Raw genomic sequence first — 10,625 nt, forward strand, 5'->3', positions numbered from 1 at the left:
AATTGGATACGTACTCAATTACACAAGTCGTATTTTACTATGAGTTGGTATAAAATGTTCCATGACCACAAAGGAAAAAAATTGTTTTCTCGTCAAATTAAATGCACACAACATATTATTTCAGAAAGAACAAACTTTATGTCTACAGAGAACATGCAGAACTACTCCAGAAAAACTTGAAGAATTAACTGAGCTATTCCAGAAGAAGTGTCATGAAACCATACATAAAAACTTGTGAAAACCATATCAATTTTACTTGTCCTTAAATCTTTAAAAACTCCGATTTGTATAGATTTTTATCTTAGTAAGATAATCTTACCACTTTAAATGTAAGTTACCGAAGAGTTTACCATCATCATGAAACAAGAATTTTGGTTATGGATACTCAATAACCTTCAAAACGAGGAAACAGGCTAAAATGTTTTTTGATGAAACTTCAAAACAAGGGTTTAATAAAGATCACATCAATAAATTTCTGGAAAAATTATAAAATTGCGGGTTTCAATAAATGAAAAATAATTGAATACTTTTAAAATATGAAATTTACATTGCCTATTGGTAAGTTAATAATGCTCCAGGTATGAAGGATATGTATATATTTGAACATAAATTTAAAATTTAATTTCAAAAGAAAAAAAATGAAAACTGAAAAACTGAAACGGAAAAACTGTTATGAAAAACTAAATGTAGTAAAACGCGTGAAAATTTAGTACATACTGATAAAGACCGCAAAAAATAAAAACGTGGCTGTAGTGTACATTGAGATCGATTGTATATGTGCCACAGCGTAAAAATGACTAAAAAAAAGTTTCTCTTCGGAGTTAGATTATTTGTATTACAACAATTAAAGTAGAAGATGTTAACGTTGTTCTGGTTGCGCTTTTTATTAGTTGCTTGAAATCATAGAATTTTACCATTGATTTTATTTCAGTGTGATCACTTGACCTCATGTAATTAACATTAGGATCTCTAATTAAAATTGTTTCTAATAAATTAGGTTAATTAGGTTTAGATATCATTACTGAAAATAGGTTAGAGAAATTGTAACTAAGGTATTTCGAGCCATCCGGTGGGCAATATAGGACACAAAACAATATACTTTTCGTCTTTGGAAGTGTTTTTTCGAAACAAACGCTCTCTATTTCGTTGGATTTGAGATCGTTACGTCTTACCGAGTTTAACTTATTAGGTATGTAAACGGCAACACATCCACCACGTCTGTTTTTACGTATGCTGCTTAGAAATGCATAACCTTCATACATTCATGCATAACCATGATATAGTTCACTAGGGTCGTCCTTGCTTATATGGGTTTATATGGGTTTATATGGGCGAATATGTCAATGTTTTTGTCGCAGTTAAACAAATAAATGTTCTATAGGCCACGGATATTTAAATGAAAACATTGTAAGCCTTTCATATACAGAATATTTTCAAGTTTCTCCATCACTGAAATAATATGGTTCAAATACATTGGTCCTGGTCATAGTTCTATGTCACCTGATAATAATAACATAACTCTTAGGAAAGCATGTTCTTTTAGTATAATTTTATTTTCTGGTTCGTATTTCCATAAAAATATTCGTATAAATTTCAACTCAAATTCTATAGTTTCAAGAGATGTTTCAGAAAAACATATCAAATTTGAATTTTGCAATGACGTCACTTTAACAGTTATTGTAGCGTAGATTAGAAGTGTAATATAGATATAGTTAAACATTTAAGAAAGTATACTTAGATACATGCAATATTTATAAAGAAAACAGCTTTAAATTGAAATATTTCATACGAACCTGGCTGATGGCGTAGAATAAAGTAATAATATGATGTAACTTCCAAATCTATATTATTGTTTTTTCTTGTTTTAAAACTTTATATTAAAATATAAAGTACCCCCCCCCCCCCATACACACACACTACTGTGTGACGTCTAGAAAGACGTCTTTAGTTTGTCCGGATATGACGTTCTCAAGACTTTTATATGAGACTAATTTAGGATGTCTAACGGAGAAGAAATCTAATATAAATGAGTGCAGCATAGAGCCACCGAACTAGTTACATTAATTAGCCGTTTGTGCGATGAAGATCGATCCTCCTAGCACAAACAACTAATTGATGAAGCTCGGTCGGTTGCTCAACGTTACACTCATTTAACTATAATGTCTCTTCAAACCAAGAGGGAGGGGGGATCAAACTTTACATGGTCATAATTTTTTTGGCATATATGTATACATAAAAACAGTGATCGATTAACAAAATGATAGATTATTATAAATAATTTTCTAATATTCGTGTTCTAAAATTATGACCATATAAAGTTTTTTTAAAATAAAAAGATTAATTGTAGGAACTACAACTTGATTAAATTGGTTGTCACAGCATGCTTTACTCTATGTTCACTATGCATGCTCACTGGACAAGTTACAGCAATAAAGAAGAAATGTCAAATTATTGAGTAGTATTTTGATAAACTAAAGCTTGTTTATCAAAACGGCAAACAACTTGTAAATATTTTATATAAAGAATATTTTAAACATTGTGTGGAGTAACCTCGTAATTTATTGGAAAGTTCAACAATCTCTTTTAATACATTTATTAACAAAGACTGTAACACGAGCCCACTACCGGGCCTAACCAACTTTGGAAAAAACGTTTATTAAGGCCCAATTTATTAGGAGCCTTTGATAAAAAAAGATCTAAACGGCTTCGTTGCATTGAGGCCACTAAGCCTTTTAGAAGCCTCTTAAAGGTGTCCCGTTCCCGCACAGTTTTTGAACGACAACATCAACTTTTAAATTGAGTTTTAGACAAAGAAAATAATAATATTTACTGAGTATTTTTTAAAAATAAAAAAATTCAAGAGTCCCCCACTAAGAAAAAGTTGAAAAATCTATTCGGTGCACTTATACTACCGCCCTCTTATTCCAAAATTTTCAAATTTTTTCGGCGCACTTAGTCAAGTATGCACTTATGTAGATATTTGCAAATTCTATTGACGCACTTATGCCAATGTTTACAAATTCTTTCGGCGCACTTATGCCAGTTCGCACTTATGCCGCACTTATGCCAGTTTTTGCAATTGATTCACACTTATGCCAGTTCGCACTTATGCTAGTTCGCACTTATGCCAATGTTTGCAAATTCTTTCGGCGCACTTATGCCAGTTCACGCTTGTGCCAGTTCGCACTTATGCCAGTTTTTGCAATTGATTCGCACTTATGCCAGTTCGCACTTATGCCGCACTTATGCCAGTTTTTGCAATTGATTCGCACTTATGCCAGTTCGCACTTATGCTAGTTCGCACTTATGCCAATGTTTGCAAATTCTTTCGGCGCACTTATGCCAGTTCGCGCTTGTGCCAGTTCGCACTTATGCCAGTTTTTGCAATTGATTCGCACTTATGCCAGTTCGCACTTATGCCAGTTCGCACTTATGCCAGTCGCACTTATGCAGATTCGCAGTTATGAAATTCGCACTTATTCAGTCGCATCGTATCCGATTGTCATAAAAAAAATATATCTAAAAACCCAGAAACGTATTTAAGAGTTTTGATCGTTCAAGTAGAAAATCAGGTGTGCCGCGAGATTAAAAGGCAAAACAAACTTTAAAGGGCAATTATGTATTATATAAACTAGGGGGCGTATTCTTAAAATTTTTTTTTTGCGTAAATTTGGAGTAATACTGTGAAACTCGTGTTTGCAAAACTTGCGCAGAAACCAAACTGAATACACCAAACTTTTAAAAACTTGCTCAGCTTAATTTTAGTAAAAAAAAAATACGTTAGCTATGAGCTGCCTCAACTTTTGGTAATATTTGTCATAAATTTATCCTATCTAATAGCCGAGTTTAAAAAATAGTAGTAAATTTTTTGTACTTTGTCAACAAATATTACCATCAGTGGAGATACTTCAACTGCATGAACTCCAACAAAGTTCAATGTGTGCGCTGCACAGGGAATAAAGATGGCAAGATCATTAAGGTAACTATTTGGGCATGAACTCCATTATATCTTCGAGACATATTGGCTCCATTATCATAACCTTTTCTATTATTTATGTATAAGTAATGAATAAAATATTATAATAATTTGTAACTTGTGATTACATTTTAGTAATTTTATTATACATCAATGTTCAAAATATTGTATACTATACATATAATTTATATTATATATGAATAGATATAAATAAAGTTTCCAAATTATGCAAAAATTTCCGCCCTGTGCGACCGCGCCTCTCGCACACCCATTGCTACGGCTCTGTAGCTATATCGATGGCTCCGCGCAAAATCGGTCTATCTACAATCTCCGCAATAAACATTTTTGGTCTATCTGCAATCTCCGGGAAAAACATTTTTGGTCTATCTGCAATCTCCGGGAAAAACATTTTTGGTCTATCTGCAATCTCCGGGAAAAACATTTTTGGTCTATCTGCAGTCTCCGAGAAAAACATTTTTGCTCTATCTTCAATCTCCGCAAAAAACATTTTTGATCTATCTTCATTCTCCGGGCGAACAAATTTTAAATCTAATGATTTTTTGCGCCCTGAAAAAATGCAGTTTCTTTTCAATTCAAACAACAAAACTGAACTTGTATATTAAACAATAAGAGAAATGCATTTCATCTGTTAATTTTATGTAAATTATCAATATGTTATAGATATCTGTATTAACAGTTTTTTTAAATAAACTTTTACGTGATTTGTTTAATTTTGTTGAGCAGAAAGTTTAATACACTGTACATTATACTTTAAACAGTTATACGTTATGTAACTGTTAGCTAATGAATAATGCTTTTAGAACTTCATTATACTACTATCAAGCGAGAACTGTCTGCAACTACTTTAATCTCAAAACAAATTTAAACCAAGTTAGTATGCATGAAATAAGCATCATTAATACAATGTGTAGCTTATCACATAAGCGATTGGATGTTAAATTAGAATACTACTAGAATAGCAAAAAGTGGATTAGCTTAAGAAGCAAATGTGTCGGAACATTGCTTGTTGTCTTGGAAGTTAGTGCTTTATTAACAGAATAAAACTAGTACTGTTACTGTGATAGTAGATAGTCATGACATATACTATAAATGATATTGTTTTGGTTGAATATAAAACTTACAACTTGGGTTATTATTCTTTAAAATTCAATTGATTTTAGTCTAACCTTGCTACGAATAAACAAAAATACACTCATAAAAATGTATCATAATAATATAGTAATACTGTTGCAGTCGAATATATATATATATATATATATATATATATATATATATACATATATATATATATATATATATATATATATATATATATATATATATATATATATATATAATATATATATATATGTATATATATATGTATATATATGTATATAAATATATGTATATATATGTATATATATATATGTATATATATATATGTATATTAGGGCTGTCCAAAAAAATTTTTTTTTTCAGATTTGATTGCATAGTTGTTTATTTTGTGCCATTTGACATAGTAATTAACTGTGCAAAAAATCTTTCCAATCAGATAATGTTTAGGGGGTGCTCAATGACCATAAAGTTTTACGAAAAATGTGAAAAACATGAAAAAAGTAACAAAGTTCCACAAATTTCTAAAACCCGGTTAATTAGATTTTTCAGATTTGATCAGTTTTAATTATCTCTAAATATTAAATTCTGAATACAAATTACAATCCACATCCACTTTAGACTGGTTTATTAGCAGAGAAATTAATGAAATAAAATACTGCAATACGACTAAAGTTCTGCGGTTTTTGTTATATCAGAATTTTTCCAAAATAAAACACTAGGATTTTTGACTCTTTGTCATTGATTAAAATACGAATTATAAACAAAAAAACATATGAGCAATTAACATTTAATTATCGTAATGTTATAGTTCGTGCAATGTTAATGCTAGCGAGGACTATAACTCTTCAGAGTACACTTTCTGGCATCTGGCACTTGCTTTCTGTGATCCTCAACCACCTGAATTAACCTCTGCATTTCAGATTCATTCCTTGTAATCGATTCATTAAACATCGACATTAAAGCCACAGATCGTTCGGCAGCATCATTTACTACTTTCAATGAATATACTAAATTTTTTCCTTCTTGGTATTCTGGGGAATCATTCCAGGTAGCTGGATCGTTGTTGAACAGAAAATCAGTATCAACCTTCATTGACCGCAACGCACTTGCTGAAACTGATGTCACCAGCATGTCCAGAGATTTCTTCTCTAGACTTTCAATGTTCTTTAATTTGATCAACCTTTCAGACCAGTTCTCACCGTGAAATTTCATGTTGGAAATCATTTTTCGCTTCTCTTCCGTTTGAAGTTTGTTTGAAAACAAAGCTAGTGGGACCAATTCTGGTGAAAGGTACCACAAATGGTTTTGAAAGTTCTTGACTGTTGCTTCGGAAATTGTTTTATTCACAACTGCAAACTGCTTAAGTTGCTGAAACAGAAACAAGTCATTAACTGGAGCATCGCTGGCATTTGTGCATGATATCCAAGATTTTACATAAACCAGACTAGCAAATAAGCAAAATTCACAGAGATTTTTTTCCTCTTTTGTGGTCAACTTGAACTCTTCACGAAATAAATAAATCTTAAAACAATAAATAACCTTGGCCATCCAGCGAGCCATGTGATAAGCACCAGGGATCTTGAAATGATAATTTTTCTCTTCTTGATCAGGCAGTTTTCCAAGTATTAACAGACAGAGATCCATGATTTCTTTGTAGTCATCCCTTGGCATTTTAACATGCAGGTTTTCTTTGAGGAATGCAATCACTTCATTTTGTAGCTCTTGCACCAGGGGTATTTTCATTCGAATGTCATCCAGAGGTTTAAAATTTCCTTGATTAACTTTGGGCCAATATTGCTGAAATCTCTGGAAAAGAGGTATGTTGGGACCAGATGATGGTCCAAATAGTGATCCAAACACTCCTGCTACTATGATCTCATGAACATGGTGTCTGCAAGCGAAATATAACAAATTTCTACCTATATGTTTCTCTAGAACTACACATGCACTATTTTTGGAGCCAGTGTTAGAGGCTGTAGTATCAAAACTTATTCCAATAACATCACCAATTATGTCCCAGAAATTAAGCAGATGAATAACTGCTTTTGCTTGGGCTTCTCCAGTTCCAGCTGATAGTTTTGCTATTCCAAGTATTTTGTCAACATTGTGACCTGTCACACCTACAGATAGCCGGTCAACATTTGCTTTAGGGGCTGCAGAATTTGTACGATCTATCATCAGTTTGCCATCCCAGTGGACGATTAATGGTGGTTTGTCCAAATCGCAGAATTCAGTTCGAACAGTGGCTTCAATATTTGATCGATGATAGGTTCGTTTTCTACGGAATGTAGAACGTGACAATGATCCATCATCGAGGTTCTGTCCACCAGCCCTTGCAATTGCTGCTGCTAGTATAGTAAATTTTGTGTCAGATAGATTAATTCTGTCTAATGTTGATGAAACATCAGGCGAGTCAAGAATTGTATCTAAGATACATAGTCGTTTTGGAGTACTTGCTAAACTTGATTCAGCTGACCCTGAAGAACTTGCTTTACTGACTTGTTGTCTGTAATAAACAGGGATTTCTATCTCAAAATCTCTATCAACCATTTTGTCATTATCAACAGCATCGTTATCGTTGTCATCACTATAACTTTCGTCATGTAAAGGTTCAATAACAGGAACTATTGCACTCGCACCAGATTGTCTTTGCTCTTCTTTTAGCTTTCGTTCTCTCTCTGCTTGTTTCCTTGCTTCATTTCTTTCTTCTAATTTTGAAAGTTCTTTGTCCTCTCCAAATATCACCATTTTTCTCTGACATCTCTGATCCAATAAAAATTCTTTATCTTCTTCAATTCTGATCATGGTTTCAGCATCCTTGTGGGCAATGTCAAAAAGTAGGCCAATGGTGTCTGTAAATGATTTCTCTCTCGATTTCTGAGAATCTGACAATCTGGATTTTTTTTTTTTTATTAATTTAAATTCCTGAACTAAAGTTTTTAACTTTAAGACTACATTCGGATGAAATGCTGTCGGAATACGGGCTTTATTCCAAATAATAATCAGTTCATCAACAGTTGTTTTAAGACTTTCAGGCACTGACTTTTTGGTTGAATTAAGATGATAAAAAAATGTTTTTAAAACATCAGATGTTAAGGGAAGAACTTTATCTGGAAGATTTGGCTCTGGTTGTCCAATTAAAAAGATTTTGGTTTGAAGTCGTGTAGAGATAGCAACACGAGATGATGCTGCCATTTCAATGATAACTGAAATATTATGAGAAAATCAAAACTCAATACCATATTATACAAACTTATCATTCAGTTGTTGGTTTATGCAGCTGCAGCAATATATTATAATAATTATTACTAAAGAAATTAAATAAATATTTTCAAATTAGAAATTATTATTATCTGCACTTAATAACAAACAATACACTACCAGACTACCATGCTAGTTTTCTGTAATAGGTTACTAAGGTTAGGTACTATCAAAATATTAATACATTTGTTGTCAAACTGAAGTTCCAAATAAAAATAATATTTATACTTGTAAACCTTTTTATTCTGTTTGAACAAATTCTAAATTGAGTTAAATAATAGTATTAAAATTATGAATACAAATTTTAACAAAATGATATAAACACAGTTGTTTTAAACACTAGCAGACATTTTTTAGTCTGGTTTTCGCTTTGTATACCTTTTAACCATATTTGATATGTCACGTTATGAAATTTACTTATGACCGTATTAGCTTTTTTTTCCCACCACAAAGTTATTTATATTTATATAAGTTATAACTGTATTTTAGAAATCTAATCTTGAAAACAACTAAAACGATTTAAAAAAATACAATAGCTAACCAGTAATAAGTGTAAAGTTGTCTTTTAAATCCGACAACTTTACTTTATCATTGTGTATTATTGTTTATTATCTTATTATGATGCTTTTAATAAATAAGTTTTTATAAATCAGTGAACTTGATGTATGAGGGGACACACATCAGAAAATTCTTTTTATATCTATCTATCTTTGCTGTTATTCAGGTTTACTGACTTGTTGGTAGTGGTGGATTGGACCTAAGACAATTTTAATTTACGAACTCTCAACTCACTTTTTTAATATTTAAACCACTTTTCGTATGAAAGTATCATTTCTCTAAAGAATTTTTCATGAAACACCAACTTTTCTAAAAAAAAAGAAGAGAAAGGTCTTCAAATCTCACATAGGCCCTCTCAAAGACCCCGGGACCCTTGACAAATGTTTTTTTTTTATATTCATTAGTTACTGCTTGTAAGCAGGCAATGCCATAATTTAAAATTTGCTCAACACATTAAAGTTTCATGACAGTTTTAAACAGCCTCTTTTATTAACTTTACGCTTACCAACAACGTGTTATATTAAATGTATAAACTTGCGAAAAATATAAATGCAAAGTATCTAAGAAAGCGCGATTGCTCCACCACCCCCCGCCCCCAATTGATCAGATTGTGAAACGGCGATTAGTCCCCACGATTGATCCCTAACCCCTGTGAATCCGACCTTAGGCTATAATAATATTGAAAATGACTTTATTTCAATGTATATTGAATTTTTATGTTAAGAGGTTAAAATTATCACCCTTTTATTTATTTTTTATTGTAGCTTCTGTGTAATAAATTAGGGAGGTCATAAGGAGGGAAAGATATAGATCAAAAGATATTATGTTTCTTAATTTAAAACATTTTTTCACCTGCAAGTTGCTACTATAACACTTTAACTCATTCATGCTCATCAAAATAATAAACAGTTCTTTAATTTTTATGAAAATGATAAAAGAAAAATAGAAAATCGGAGCTATGGGCGTAGATTTAGGGGGGAAATTAAATATAAATTAGAGACACAATTTTGTATCACTATTGAGACAAATACAATTGTGACAAATACAATTGAGACAAATATAATTTTGTTTCACTAAATATCCAAAAAAAAGGAATTAAAACAAGTTGTTTAATATATACATGCATATATATATATATATATATATATATATATATATATATATATATATATATATATATATATATATATATATGTATACATAGAATTAAGACCAGGGCTATTTTTGTTTTTGGAGGCCTTTTTTAGTGTATCAGGGTAAAAATAACTAAAAAAAAAAAAAAACCTCTTGTAAATTTTGGGCCCCCTAAAAGTGTGGGGCCCAGGGCTACAGACCCCCCTAAACCCAGCACTGTATATATATATATATATATATATATATATATATATATATATATATATATATATATATATATGTATGTATGCATGTGTATATATATATACATATATCCCAGCTAACACACCAGCGTTGGGCCAACGTTGGCCCAATGCTTCTTGTAACGTTGGCCAAACGTTGGCATCCAGCGTTGGGCCGATTCCTTGATGGCCGCCGGGCATACATTGGCCCGATTACATTGGCCCAATGCAGTTTAGCCAGCATTTATCCGACGATATATTTTATTAGGTTCAGTGAATTATAAACGCTACTTGTAACTAGCACGCAGTTAGTTAGGTCATTGTTAACATAAAATTTGCTTAAATTTGTTTATTTT

The sequence above is a fragment of the Hydra vulgaris genome, chromosome 09 (assembly GCF_038396675.1).
Source record: "Hydra vulgaris chromosome 09, alternate assembly HydraT2T_AEP".
NCBI classification, from domain to species: domain Eukaryota; kingdom Metazoa; phylum Cnidaria; class Hydrozoa; order Anthoathecata; family Hydridae; genus Hydra; species Hydra vulgaris.